Source organism: Rana temporaria, chromosome 3 (assembly GCF_905171775.1).
Source record: "Rana temporaria chromosome 3, aRanTem1.1, whole genome shotgun sequence".
Lineage (NCBI taxonomy): Eukaryota > Metazoa > Chordata > Amphibia > Anura > Ranidae > Rana > Rana temporaria.
This window is the reverse complement of record NC_053491.1, coordinates 64,880,196-64,895,987: the sequence shown is the minus strand read 5'-3', so window position 1 is coordinate 64,895,987 and position 15,792 is coordinate 64,880,196. Positions and strand designations below refer to the sequence as shown.

General features: G+C 44.6%; 1 protein-coding gene across 1 annotated transcript in view; it reads left to right on the top strand.

The window, feature by feature from the left end:
• LYSMD2 (LysM domain containing 2) overlaps positions 1–15,792 on the top strand; it is a 58,897-nt gene that overhangs the window by 25,940 nt on the left and 17,165 nt on the right. The gene's annotated exons all lie outside the window — the stretch shown is intronic.

Here is a 15,792-nt window from a genome sequence, read left to right as displayed (position 1 = left end):
ATACACTATTTAACAAGATATATTCTCCATTACCAGGTAAATATGGACCCCCTTGTAGTGGAGGTTGGCTTTGTCCAAACATAAGTAAAGATGCTTGTAGAGTGCTAGAAAATAAGTCCCCTATTCTTGCTTTTGTGTATGTACCCCCCCCTTATAACAACCAGGTACTGAGGGCTCTGATTCAGTTCCAGGTGGGATTCCCGGAGGTGCCACTGTATGCCTTCGGGGATTTCAACTGTTACATGGACCCTCTGGTGGATAAACATCCACCGGGCGGGGACGGGAGGGGGACCCGCCGGACGGCTCTTAGGAAATTAGCGGAGGAGGTGGGGTGGGGAGACCCCTGGAGAGCTAGACACCCAGGGGATAAACAATTTTCATGCTTTTCTAAAACTTATTCATCCCTGTCTAGGATTGATTTATGTCTGTGCTCACACAATGCAGAGAAATATATTTCTGAAATGAGGTACGGTCTGAGAAGTGTATCCGATCACTCCCCGTTGATAGTGTCCCTGGAGGTGCGTCCCCCTTCGACGGTGGCCAAGGCCCCGTGGAAGTTGAATGCCTTCTGGTTGAGCCTTTTCCCATCACACGAGCACATTGAGGCCCGCATTGAGGAATACTGGCGCTTACATGCAGACACTAATGATGTGGCGGTCACTTGGGAGGCCTTCAAGGCTGTCCTGAGGGGCTTGTTTATCACTGAGATCCAGGCCGTTAAGGGGCGGACAAATGCACTTAGGGAAGGGGTAGAACGAATGGCGGAAAACCTTGAGGCCAAATTTATTACAGACCCTTCGGACTCAAACAGGGAGGCGTGGCTGTCGGCGCAGGATGCCCTGTACCGGGTCACGACCTCGGGAGCAGAGAGGAAACGCTTTTTCCAAAAGGCGGCTTACTATGAGGAGGGTGAACACACGGGCCGTATGCTAGCCACCATTGCCCATGCCCAGCAGATGTCTCCCTCCATAGGAGCGCTACGCGCCTCTGGTGGGGGGGTGACGAACTCCCCGGACCAGGTCCTGGGGGAGCTGGTCGGGTTTTACTCCTCCCTCTATGGGTCCAGGGGCACATACTCCTTGGACTCGTTGGGGGATTATCTGGAACCTGTCCTGTTACCGCAACTGTCGACCTCTGATGGGGAGATGCTGGAGGCACCTCTGACTCTGGGTGAGCTGCAGATGGCGACTAGCCTTTTCCCTAATTCAAAGGCCCCTGGAGATGATGGCCTCCCTGCGGAGGTATACAAACAATACGGGGAACTGATGCTCCCACACCTCTTGAAGGTATTTAATGCCGCAAGGGAGGTGGGCACTCTCCCCAAGTCGATGACCAGGGCAAACATTGTCTTGATCCTCAAACCCGACAAAGACCCGCTTGACCCGGGATCCTACAGACCGATTTCCCTATTGCAGAACGATGTAAAGATTCTCGCCAAGGTCCTGGCGGTTAGGCTGAATGGTGCCATTTCTAATATTATTCATTCTGACCAGTCGGGGTTTATGCCGCAGAAGTCGACGGCGATAAACTTGAGGAGACTCTTTCTCAATATGCAATCTCAGGCGGACAACATGGGAGACAGAGCCCTACTATCTCTTGACGCACACAAAGCGTTTGATAGTGTTGAATGGGAGTATCTTTGGGCGGTGATGCGAAAATTTGGGTTTGGAGAGGGCTTCATTTCCTGGGTCCGACTCCTATACTCTTCCCCGGTGGCGGCGATAAGGGAGGGTGGTAGGGTGTCGCGCACTTTTGACTTACACAGGGGCACGAGGCAGGGGTGCCCATTGTCGCCTCTCCTCTTTGCCCTGGCCATTGAACCTCTTGCGGTCATGATTCGGGCAGACCCTTTGATTCAGGGATTCCATTTTGGAGACCTGCACAAGAAAATTATGATGTATGCTGATGATACCATGCTGCTTCTAGGGGACACGGCCGGGTCGTTGACGCAGGCCATGACGGTGGTCCGACGGTTCGGCGTTTACTCGGGCCTGACTATTAACTGGACCAAGTCCTCCTTGCTACTGCTTGATCGACGATCCATCCCGCCCGTGAATAATATACAAGATATCCCGGTCTCTGAATCTTTTCGGTACCTGGGTATCCAAGTCACGGCATGCCCACTAGACTACATTAAACTCAACCTTACCCCGCTGATTAATCGCTGTAGGGACCGGGTCAAGGTGTGGAGCAAACTTAAACTGTCACTGGTTGGGAGGGTGAATCTAATAAAAATGATTCTTATGCCACAACTGCTATACATATTGCATAACTCCCCGATGGTCATCCCTCTGAAAAAATTCAGAATTATTAATTCCCTCTTCCGCTCATTAATCTGGTTAGCAAAGCCTCCCAGGGTCAAATTGGAACAACTGCAATGTCCAAAGGAGGCCGGCGGATTGGCATTGCCCAACCCCTGGCTCTATTATTTAGCCTCCCAGGCGCAGCATATTGCGAGAGTGTCTGCCCCCCAAAGGGACCTCCAGTTGAACCTGAAGGACTCTTCGGTTCGCCTGCTCAGGTTCACGACCGGGGCGGAGGTGGCGGAGGGATTGGAAGCATTGCAGTATGCGAAATCCAACAGACGGTTTCCCACATATGTCCTCATGCAAAAGGTCTGGAACAAGATTAGGATGATGCAAGGCGTGACAGGGTTCACAAAATACAGCCCCATATGGGACAACCTACACTACCGAGAGATAGCTAAGATACCGTATGGATCGAGATGGAAAAGGCATGGCATATCCGCAATGTCACACATAGTAAGGGCGGGCAGGCTGAGACCTTTTGCAGAACTCAGGGAGGACTTTCAACTCCCTGCGTCCATGCAATTTTATTACCTACAACTTAAACACGCATTCGATGCACAGCAGGAGGATGACATATGGGCGTTGAATGTAGCCCCGGTATTTAATTACTTATTAGACGTGTCCACATATAAGGGTTTTATATCCAACTGCTACGCTATGCTGCTAAACCTTTTCCTACCGGGTGCCCCGCATAAGGCGGTGGCGCAGTGGGAACGGGATGTGGGTGCGTTTGAGGATGAGCAGTGGGAAGAGGCCTTGCAGGCGATCCCCGCCTGCTCCCTGAACGTGGCACATAGACTATCACAACTTTACATCCTTCTACGGGTACACTATACGCCGGCCCGGCTGGCGCGGATGGGACTGGAGGTGGACCCCTGCTGTACTAGATGCTGCAGGGACCATGGTGACCTCATTCACCTTCTGTGGCGATGCCCGAAGCTCCACTTGTACTGGTCGGGGGTGGTGGATTCGATTAATAAGGCCTTTCAGGCCCAAGTCCCTTTGGATCCCAAGGTCTGTCTTCTGGGGATCACGGAGGGTATCCTGGCAGAGGCTATCCCTAGACAGGCTATAGGCAGGGCTCTGTTCCAGGCCCGCCTGATGATACTAAGACACTGGAAGGACACTGAACCCCCAACAGTGCAGGAATGGATTACACAAATGGGAGTCACTCTTAGATTAGAGAAGGTGGTATATCAGAAACGAGGGTCGAGCAGCAAATATGAAAAGTTATGGGCGAAGTGGCTGGATGTTCCTGGGTTGGCCCCAATAGACTTGGTGTATGACAGACTGTTCTAAGGCCACTGCCGGCTGAATAGGGGACGTTCTTACGGGCCTCGGAAGGGATAGGGAAGGAATTGGCTCCTGGAATCCTTACAAGGTGTTGGGGATCTGACTGTAATACACTGTTTTGTTGTTATGTGTACTCTCCCATGCAATTTTCAATTTTCTAAAAAGCTCTGGAGAATGTAAACTGTATTCATTTTATACATGCTCAATAAAAAACCTTTGTTTGAGAAAAAAAAAAGAAAATAAGTCCCCTACATATGAACCTTCGAGTTGTGAACATTTGTTTGCACAGTTTTTTTTTTTTTCATTCAACCCAGCAGGCTGAATGGAAAAAACTGACAGATCTCCGTACCGACACAAGCGATGTTGGTGCTCTGATCTACCCAGCTGTGCTATTGTATACTGACAGGGAGACTCCTCCCGCCAGAACACACTGATCAGTGCTGGCAGAATTTGTCTGTGAATACTGAGCTTTGTTGGACTTAAGAATGAGCTCCGGGAACGAAACTCATTCGTAAGTAGGGGGACTTGCTGTATATCAGTATAGGTCAGGGGTCTCCAGTGGATGTCCCTCAGCCACATCTGGCCCACTACAAGATTTTGTTTGGCCCACAGCTGGGGTCAGTGGCATATCCTCAATGTGCACAGACTGAGGATCCAAGTCAGAAGTGGCTTCTAATGGTCTTCTTTTCCCATCTGGTTCTAGCAACCAATGAAATGCTTGTCTTGGTGTGGGCAAAGTGTGAACTTCTTTATCTGTATGTAAAATTTCAAATCAGTTTCAGTTTTTTAAAAAGTTGTCTGAAGTATGAATAGATTTTCTTAGAGAAGAGATGGAAATATCAGAGTTCTATAGAGGGAGAGGTAGTTTTGTTAGTCAGATTCCTGCTTTAAGACAAATATCATTTATTTTCCTAGGCAATGTTTTGAAGAAGAGATTTCGAGGCTAATGCCGTTTTTTCCCCCCGTTGTTAAAGCCTACACACGACCGTTTTTCACGACGAGAAAAACAATGCGAAAAATTAGAGCATGTTCCAAATTTTAATGCCCATATTTCATGTCATGAAAAATGCTCTGGAGTCTACACACGATCGTTTTTAATGACCAATTGAAAAAATTGCATTTTTCACATCATGAAAAACGGTCGTGTGTGTACGTGGCATATGTTCACCTTTAACCACCGCCTAACGCCGATATACTTTGGCAGAATGGCACGGCTGGGCACAATCACTTATCTGTACGTGATTGTTAAATGCCCAGCCGTGGGTCGCGGGCGTGCGCCCACGACCCGGTCCGAAGCTCCGTGACCGCGGCCACGGGACTCGCAGACCCGATTGCGGCTGGAGTCCCGCGATCGGTCCCCGGAGCTGAAGAACGGGGAGAGCCGTATGTAAACACGGCTTCCCCGTTCTTCATTGTGGCGCCGTCATTGATCGTGTGTTCCCTAATATAGGGAATCACAATCAATGACGTCGGACCTACAGCCACACCCCCCTACAGTTAGAAACACAGATGAGGTCACACTTAACCCCTTCAGCACCCCCTTGTGGTTAATTCCCAAACTGCAATTGTCATTTTCACAGTAAACAATGCATTTTAATGCATTTTTTGCTGTGAAAATGACAATGGTCCCAAAAATGTGTCAAAATTGTCCGAAGTGTCCGCCATAATGTCGCAGTCATGAAAAAAATCGCTGCTCGCTGCCATTAGTAGTAAAAAAATTTTTTTTTTATAAAAATGCAATAAAACTATCCCCTATTTTGTAAACGCTATATATTTTGCGCAAACCAATCAATAAACGCTTATTGCGATTTGGTTTTTACCAAAAATAGGTAGAAGACTACATATCGGCCTAAACTGAGGAAAACATTTTTTTTTATATATTCATTCCTATAGTTGTTTTCAGCTGAACATTAACAGTAAAGCTGCATTTTGTCATTAACCTGGAAAGAAAAAAGAGACTGCACTGCTTAGGCCTCATGCACGCTGCTGCTTCTAAACTCACATTTTTGGAGATTTTGGCATTTTCTTGCCAAAGCCCTGAACTCCATTCAATAAAAGTCTGTATCCATTGCACACACAGGCTTTTACCAGAGTTTAGAGGCAGTAAAACGCTCCTCTCCTGAATGCACAAAAAAAACTTGTTCAGGAGATTTTTTTTTATATATTTTTGGGGGATATTTATTATAGCAAAAGTTAAAAATATCGAATTTTTTTCAAAATTCTCGCTCTATTTTTGTTTATAGCGCAAAAAATAAAAACCGCAGAGGTGATCAGATACCACCAAAAGAAAGCTATATTTGTGGGGAAAAAAGGACACCAATTTTGTTTGGGAGCCACGTCGCACGACCGCGCAATTGTCAGTTAAAGCGACGCAGTGCCGAATCGCAAAAAAGGGCCTGGTCCTTTACCTGCATTTTGGTCCGGTCTTAAGTGGTAAAAAAAATGCAATTTTTTTTTGCAGATAAAAAAAAAATGTGCATTTCTTTTTTTCTTAGGAGCCTGCAGAGCATTGCAAACTTCTGATATGGGCAGGCAGTTACTCAAGTCCAAGAAGATCAATGGACTACGAGAGTGCTCCCCAGCGCCCTAGCAGTTTATTGAGAACTATAAGCCATCCGCCCCGAGGGCTGACGGCAGTTCTTCATTCATTCGCAGAAATCTGGAAAAGGTTCCCTGCCCGCTGTCACAGGGATGGGAGGGATCGAAGGTTGGGGTAGTGTATGCTCAACATGTTACATGTTGCACCCTAATCACAGGTGTAATGTGTTGAGAAAGGTAAACTTATCCTTTTAAACTAAAAAAATAAAATTACATTTTGTTCTAATTTTTTTTTTTGTTCTGGTTTGTTTAAAGAGCTCCTTTTTGGACCTGTTTACATGTACAGTGGTTCTAAACACACTTCTGCAAAGTGATCCACAGTGGATCACTTTTAAGAGGTGATTTACAGATCCTCCTGAATTACTTTTTTTTTTGTTTCCACTCCAATTCAAGGAAAATTTTGCAGTGCAATACTGCACCGTAACTGCATGCCAAGCATTTGTCATTGTCCCATTGACTTCAGTGGGCATGTTTGGCAATCAGTACCACCTGGAAAAAGACATTGCAAGATAAATTTGCCACACCATGAAAAAGTGCCACTGCGGCCGTTTAAACATTTCTGAGGGGTCACCATGTTTTGTCAGGTAAAATGCAGATCAACTGCCTGTTTTTACTGCCCATGTGGACTCAGCCTTATGGCTTATGAACCTCTCTGCTTGGATCTGCCTTACTTCTTTCTTTTCTGTACATCCAGGAAAATACCCTTCATTTATTTTTGAATATAGGGGATATATTGACAAAGCACACACATGGTGACAGATTGGGCAGTTGACCTACAAAAACAAACAGTATCTTCTTCTTTTCAGAACTGACCATTGGAAAAACTTCAGTTTGGGTATTAGATTGTTGTCTGAGATATTCATTCCTATAGTTGTTTTCAGCTGAACATTAACAGTAAAGCTGCATTTTGTCGTTAACCTGAAAAGAAAAAAGAGACTTCACAGCTTAGGCCTCATGCACACTGCTGCTTCTGAACTCCATTCAATAAAAGTCTTTATCCATTGCACACACAGGCTTTTACCAGAGTTTAGAGGCAGTAAAACGCGCTTCTCCTGAATGCAGAAAAATCTCGTTCAGGAGAGGAGTGTTTTTTTGTAAAAATACTTTTTATTGAGATTTATAATATACATACAACTTCAGCCACAGTACCGGGCAACAGTCACCGGTTGTAGTAAAATGCCAGTGTGTAGCAGTAACATAAAATATAAACAAAAACAATGGCCCAGATTCAAGTAGAATTGCGCGATATTTGCGGGGGAGCAGGGCAACGATTTTGCCCTGCGCCCCCGCAAATATTTTGCGCTGCCCTCGATTCACGGAGCAGTAGCTCCGTGAATTGCGAGGGCGCGCCGGCAAATTTGCCTGGCGTAAGCGCGCGCAAGTTAAATGATCCCGCCGGGGGCGGGAATCATTTAAATTAGGCGCGCTCCCGCGCCGAGCGTACAGCGCATGCTCCGTCGGGAAACTTTCCCGACGTGCATTGCGGCAAATGACGTCGCAAGGACGTCATTTGCTTCTAAGTGAACGTGAATGGCGTCCAGCGCCATTCACGTTTCACTTACGCAAACGCCGTGAAATTCAAATTTCACGGCGCGGGAAGGCCGGCTATACTTTAGCATTGGCTGCCCCTACTATTAGAAGGGGCAGCCTTGCGCTAAAAGTAGCCATACGGAAACTCCGTACCTGGCTTGCGCGGGGCCCGCGCAAGCTTGTGAATCAGTGGTAGTATGCAATTTGCATACTACACGCTGATACACAATGGGAGCGCCCCCTAGCGGCCCCCGCAAGAATGCAGCCTAAAATCTGCGAGGCATAAGAGCCTTATGCCGCGCAGATTTTAGCCTGCAGTCGGTGTAACGAGGTTCCTGAATCAGGAGCACTCGTTACACCGGAGCAAGTAAGCACTTGCGCTGCGTAACCGCTTCTTGAATCTGGGCCAATGATACAATGAACACTTGTCCAGACGGATATACACAATCTGAGCCTCCCACCGAAGAAAGTGCATTTGTGATTTAAGTCCGTTTGACAAATTTGCTTGGAATCTAGGAGCCAGCTAAAAAAGTTAGGAGCCAGAAAACCCCCGTCCCGCCGAGCTCGCGCGCAGAAACAAACGCATAGGTGAGTAGCGCCCGCATATGTAAACAGTGTTTAAACCACACGTGAGGTATTGCCGCGATTGGTAGAGCGAGAGAGCCATAACTCTAGCCCTAGACCTCCTCTGTAATTCAAAACGTGCAACCTGTAGAATTTTTTGGAGATTTTAAAGGGTAAAAGTTTATCGCCATTCCACGAGCGGACGCAATTTTGAAGTGCGACATGTTCGATATCAATTTACTCGGCGTAACATTATCTTTCACAATATAAAAAAAATTGGGCTAACTTTACTGTTGTCTTATTTTTTTTTTATTAAAAAAAGTGTATTTTTTACCAAAAAAGTGCGCTTGTAAGACCGCTGCGCAAATACGGATGGGCCGTGGCTATTGGTGTTCCTAGATTTTCTTAGGGAAAACTCACGTGAGTGAAGTAGGTCCTCACTCCTACTCCCTGTGTGTCTGTGAGGTTAGGCCAAAGGAGTATCCTGGCTGTGCTGACGTATTTCCTGTTCTATATGTTCCCTCCCTCCCCTGTGTGGCCGGGACCTATGGAGTCCAATAGTAGCCCCCTCTACATGCACACTCGCTCTCTGTTCTACAGCTGTACATACACTGAGCACTGCACACACAGGTAGCATGAGGAGGACACAGCTGTGGAGGAGGAGGAGGAGAGACATGGCTTTTGCTTTGTGTCCTTCTTACATTGCCTGTGTGTACAGCGCTGGGAACACATACAGTTGTAGTGCAAAGCAGGAGTGCACATGTAGTGGGGAACATATAGAATGGAGATTGTTTCAGTGTGGTTTGGGGAACATTTTTTAAATGTAAACGCAGAGGAACTTTTTAGAAAAAAAAATGCAAATACATGTAAGTTATTCTGTTTTATCAAAAAAATAAACAGCAACCCGCAAAGATGTCTCTAAAATCGCCCTTGAAGTCGGGACTGACATGCGGGAATGAAATCGTGTCAGTTCAGCTGAACTCGCACAATTTCATTCTGCTGTCGGTGTGATCCCAGCTTTAGGCTGCAGTCTCAAAAATATTCCAATTGCACACCTTCCAGGAAAATGGTCAATAAGTAAAAGGGTGCTGAAACGATCACCGGCTGGGAACCGGAAAGCAAATCATATACACATATTCGCCAGCACACCAAGGATCAATTTAAAAAAACGTCCAAAAATGTTATGCATATTCAGCGATCCAAAAAAGCAACGTTTCGAGGTCGCGCAGGACCTCTTCGTCAGGCAAAAGGTTCTTTTGCCTGACGAAGAGGTCCTGCACGACCTCGAAACTTTGCTTTTTTGGATCGCTGAATATGCATTAAAGCTTTAGGCTGCATTCACACCTGAGCGTTTTCAGCTCATAAAACGCTCTTAAACAAAATCCCATTAATTTCAATGGCACCTGTTCACATCTGAGCGTTTTGTCACCTGAAGCAAAACACTTGATAAACGCCCTAAGCTCAAAAAAGAACATGAGCTTCTTTGGGGCAGATTACAGGCGTTTTTCTGCCTTTTACATTGGTGACCTGTAAAAAATCCCGGTAATAATAGCGTGTGACTTTGAAACGCTCAGGTGTGAATGCAGCCTGATGCTGCGTACACACGACCGTTTTTCATGATGACAAAAATGGCAATTTTTAAATTGGTCATTAAAAAAATGATTATGTGTGGGCTCCAGAGCATTTTTCTCGACGTGAAAAATGGGCATTAAAAATTTAGAACATGCTCAATTTTTTCTCGTTGTTTTTCACGTCGTGAAAAACCGTCATGTGTATGCTTTAACGATGGGGAAAAAAACACGCATGCTCAAAAGCTAGTTATGAGATGGGAGCACTCGTTCTGGTAAAACTAGCGTTTGTAATGAAGATGGCACATTCGTCACGCTGTAACAGACTGAAAAGCGCAAATTGTCTCTCACCAAACTTTTACTAACACAAAAGCAGCCCAAAGGGTGGCGCCACCTGAATGGAACTTCCCCTTTAAAGTGTCGTTGTACGTCACCTCGCTTTGCTCGAGCATTTTTTTTCACGATCGCGTGTATGCAAGGCAGGCTTGACAAGAATCGTGCCAAGAAAAACTTTTTTTTCCATGACATTAAAAACGGTCGTGTGTTTTCTTGTGGGAAAAAAAAAACGGTTGTGTGTACGCGGCATGAAGGTTAGAAAATGCAATTTAGTATGACTAAAGCCCATCTTTGGGCAAAGCTAAACCTATCTCCTAATGCTCAACCACAAAACGTCTGTACCTAAATAACAGTAATATGTGTGTGTGTGTGTGTGTGTGTGTGTGTGTTCAGGAAGTCCACTGCCCACTATACCGTCTCTAATATTTACAGTTTAGAAATGATTCATCTTGCAATTTACTTGCAGCCCTTCTTAGAAAAGCTATATTATTACTCTAATAAAACGTTCTGGAAAGATGGCAGAGATGGTTTTGTTTTGTGATTTAACATTTGTGTGGATTTCACATCCATGTATATCTGTGCATAATCCTGAACTATCTTATTGATACAATTGAATTAAATATAAAACCTTCACCAGTATGGTAACCAGTAGGGACCCTAGACCAGTGTATGTGGTGCACAGGTTTGATTAGGGAGTAATAATATTTATCTGAAAAAAAATTTCAGTAGATTTGTTAACATTCCTGTCATACATTTTGCTATTAGAAAGGCCCTTGCAGAGGAAACATTGGCATCCATTACCAGGAGGCATGCCAGTACACTGCGGGACATCGATTAGAAATGCACCGACTGAAAATCTGCCAATCTGCGCGCTTTATAGTAGTATGCAGTTGTGCTGAGTAACGATTCAGCACTATAACGCTGCTCTTCATAAAACATAAGGATACGTTGACGATGTTTCCTTTATATGACAGTACTAGGTGATTGCTAGAATCCTGTTCATTGCATCTTGCTGAAGTGCCGGAGATAGAAATGAATACAACTACATGACTATTTAGCAGAGAGCAGGCACGTTTGGTACTGCCGTTTTTATATATTAAGTGTCACTTTGATACTTGTCATTGTTTGAATGCCCATCAGCAGTCTTCAGAAATGGATGGCGGTAAGGGAAATGACTAAATTAATGTCTTATTCATTTGTCACATAGGTTGGACGAGGAGTTGATTGCTCTTCACATATGTCACTCCTAGTCATGCATGTCACCTTACATTTTCTCACAAGCCATGCAAACTAGAAATTTCAGTCCCCGAATTCAATTAGAACTTCTAATAGATATAAACCACCACCTTCATTATAGGAAGACGACGCGGTAGACAGCCGGGGCTGGCCAGGTTTCCTTTATTGCTGGCCATACACATAATAATCAAGCTGAACTCCAGGCAAACTGCTAAATATACTGATGAAATTCATATATGGCAGCCGTTTTTCCTGCCAAAGGATTTGTATTTTTGATCCAGTTTTGAGATTTACACTGCTCTTGCTCACAGCACAGTCCTGTGCGGCAGGACAAAAGACCTGAGTTTTCTCACCTGCAGTTCAGTAGTACTTACAGTCCACCCCCCCAGCCTATGGCTGGACTGTGAGAGAGGCCGCAGACATGTGAGCTCATCTTTCTGTCGCTCTCTCCTCTTGTCAGCATGCTCCTTTATTTCAGCACACCTGATTAGCTCCTTGTGCTGCTTCCCTTTCTTCCAGCGCTGAGCTCTGTTGTATGAGGATTATAATAGGCTGATGCCAAGTCATATTCAGACCATTTACACTACTTGCAAAAAAATAAATTAATGACGACTATAGAGTTGCATTTGTTTGTGTCTTAAATATCTGCTCAAAGTCTAACTTTAAAGGGGTTGTAAAGGTTCGTCTTTTATTTTCTAAATAGGTTCCTTTTAAGCTAGTAATGTGAAAAATATACTACAGCGCTAATTAAATAATCAATTCCACATGCACCTAAATAAAAAACCAAATAATATAGCTGCTATCTTGAGTGATACCAAATCCAAACAGTGAAACATATAAAATATAGATGCGCTAATATTAACTTAAACGGTGATAAAACGTACAAAGAAAACTAATCAGGGAGAACACTCCATAAACTGTGAATTACTAATATGTCCTTAATTAGTGCACAGTGATTAGCAGGATTCCATGCAGGGAAAAATCACTCTCTTCAATCTGAATGCTAATCCAGCCCTCCACCGCTGTGATCAGATGATACAGGTACTCACAGACAGGGATTGCATGAAAGAAAAGAGAAAAACCTCATTGCGCAATATTCGATGACAGATCAAAAATGTATTCAGAGCATTGACATATGCATTCACGAATCCCCGCTTTCAGTAAAGCATGAAAACGCCACTCAGTATGCTGTTTCCTCAGCTCGATCCGATGCACTCGGATTCGATCGCAGGCTCCTCCCTACGCGTTACTTCACAGGCACGCGACTTACTCATGGGTTCCTTAAGCTAGTGCATTGTTGGTTCACTTACCTTTTCCTTTGATTTCCCTTCTAAATGTTTTTCTTTGTTTGAATTTCTTACTTCCTGTTTCTCCTCAGTAAGCTTTCCATCATCATCTGAGCGGTGGAAAGTCATTTAGAACAGCTTACTGAACACTTTACTGAGGAGGAACAGGAAGTGAGAAATTCAGACAAAGAAAAACATTTAGAAGGCAAATCGAAGGAAAAGGTAAGTGAACCAACAATGCACTAGCTTAAAGTACACTATTTAGAAAATAAAAAACGAACCTTTACAACTCCTTTAACAAAGATTTGGTTTGGCTGAATTTTATTGCAGCTCTGATAAAAACTGAATGCTAATTGTTTTATCACCACCCATATAGTGTAGCTCTTCCAATTATTAGGCTAGGTTCACGCGCATATTTATTTTTTCATCTTTAATACCATATTGTTTTTGCCATCTTCTGGCGGAGCGCCCGGAGCTCTCTTTCCACTCCGTCGGGTTGAGATGGTCTTGCCTGTTGGCTTCCCCGGTGTGAATCGGGTGCTCACAGCTATGTGTTAACTATGCAGATTATTTGTGCTGGAAAGAAGCCTTCATCCAGTCCGATGCCTGGAAATTAACCCCGTCCTTTCTGCCTTTTTATTCTTCCCGTATAATTCTCCAGTGTTGTGTGTCACAAAGATGCAGTTTGGAGCAATGTTGGAATTAAAGTTTTCCAAATATATTTTAATATGTCTTAAAAAAAATTAAAACTGTAGGAGAAATGCAAATATAGGGATAAGGGGAATATATTTTATATTGTAGATCTGTTTTACTATTGCTAAAATAAATTTTCATTTATGTGTATGTATTGGCAAAATATAATAAAATATGCAGTTCATCTCTACACTACCTGCACCTGTTACATCTCTTTAAAAATGCTGCGTATACAAAAAAAATGTGGATGTCTTCCAGAAATCTAGTAAATGCCTAACTTCCTGTAGTGGGCTGACAACACTGCACTTCACTGAAATACCAGTGTTGTCAGGCCTGCCTAAGTTTTCCCTAATGGGATGTATGGAAAGGAAAGAATACATTACATCACTTCTGAAGTTGTATTCTGTTTTACGAGAATTTTTATAACTCTAGTAACCTATTTGTTTTTCATTTGCGACTAGAACTTTAAGAAAAAAAAAAAATCATTCTTCCGATATTTTCATTGTGTGTACCTGGCTTAAAGCGGTAGATACTTAGCTAAAATTAAAAAATCTCCCTACAAGGTAATGTCATTATGTGCTAGTAAACATTGCATCTGTCTTTTTTACTGCCCAACTACAGTGCCACATGGCAGCCCTCCGTTCTACTCACATTGTCATAATTTGTAATTTCCTTAAAGTGGTTGTAAAGGCAAAAGGTTTTTTATCTTAATGCATTCTATGTACGTGTACGACAGCCCTCCTCACCCCCCTAATACTTACCTGAGCCCCATCTAGATCCAGCAATGTTGCAGGAGTGTCTCTTTGGCTGAGACAGCAGCGCAGAGCCATTGGCTCCTGCTGCTGTCAATCAAAAGTCAGTCAGCCGATGTGGAGAGAAAGGGGGCTGGGCCGCGGCTCCATGTCTTAATATACACACGGAGCTGCGGCTCGGCTCTGGTGCCCCAATAGCAAGCTTCTTGCAGTGAGGCACTCAGGAGGGAGGGGCCAGGAGCGCTGAAGAGGAGGATCTGGGCTACCCTGTGCAAAACCACTATACAGAGCAGGTAAGTATAACATGTTTGTTATTTTTAGCTTTAAAAAAAAAAACAAGACTTTAGTTTTGCTTTAACCATTTGCGGACTGCCCGCTGTCATTATACTTTGGATGTTTGAAGAGGAATACTGTTATGGCAGAAGATGGCTGCCAAAACCCCAGTATCCTCTTCTTCAGTGAGTGGTCCATTTTCAGATAAAAGTGGTCTCTGCGGCGGATTCGACACAAGATCACTTTTATCAGGGCCGCTGCACTTCGGTGGTCTCCGCCGCTTACTACAGCTGTCAGTAGCGGCGGAGACGATCGGGTCCTCTCTCCTGTTTGGGTGGCTGTCGAGTGACGGGAAGATGGCCTCCACTCGGCTCCATAGCATTGACTGATGAAAGTGACGTCAAATGTCACTTCCGCTCAGTGCTCTTAAAGGAGAATTTTTTTTTTTTCTTTCAAATTACATTACTTTTTTTTTCTATAGCAGATTGATGGCCGGGAAGTGGTTTGGTTATCTTGACTGGGCATCATATGACGTCCAGCAGGATAACATGGGGACACGCAGCTCAGCGAGTGCGGCGTGTCGGTCTGACACCCCGCATCTCCAATCGTGATAAGGAGTCTCTGTTAGAGGCTTCTTACCACGTGATCAGCTGTGACCAATAACAGCTGATCATCGCGTGAACCAGGATGTGCCGGTAAACGGTATTCCTCGGTTCGCGCTGACAGGGAGAGCCGATCGGCAACTCTCCCTGTCAGAGGGGGGTCTGGGCTGATAAAATCGGCACATTGATTTTCAGCACAGTCCCCTCAGATGTGCCAATTAGTACCCAGCAGTGTCCCAATATTAAAATCTGCCAGTGCCCACCACAGTGCCAATCACTGCCCACCAGTAATACCTGTCAGTAATTTATCAGTGCCAGTGCTGGCTGTCAGTACCGCTTGCCAGTGTCCATCATAGCCACCAGTCAGTGCTGCATATCAGTGCCGTCTATCAGTGTCCATCAATTCTACATATCAGTGCCTTCTCATCAGTGCCTGTCGGTGAAGGGGAAAACAAAATTTTATGAGTCGGTAGGGCCGGAAATAGTGTCCTGTCATTGGGGAGATAAGTGCCTCATTCATTGGTGTCATTAGGAGGAATAGTGCTCTATCATTGGTGTCATTAGGAGGAATAGTGCTCTATCCTTGGTGTCATTAGGAGGAATAGTGCTCTATCATTGGTGTCATTAGGAGGAATAGTGCTCTATCATTGGTGTCATTAGGAGGAATAGTGCTCTCATTGGTGTCATTAGGAGGAATAGTGCTCTATCATTGGTGTCATTAGGAGGAATAGTGCTCTATCATTGGTGTCATT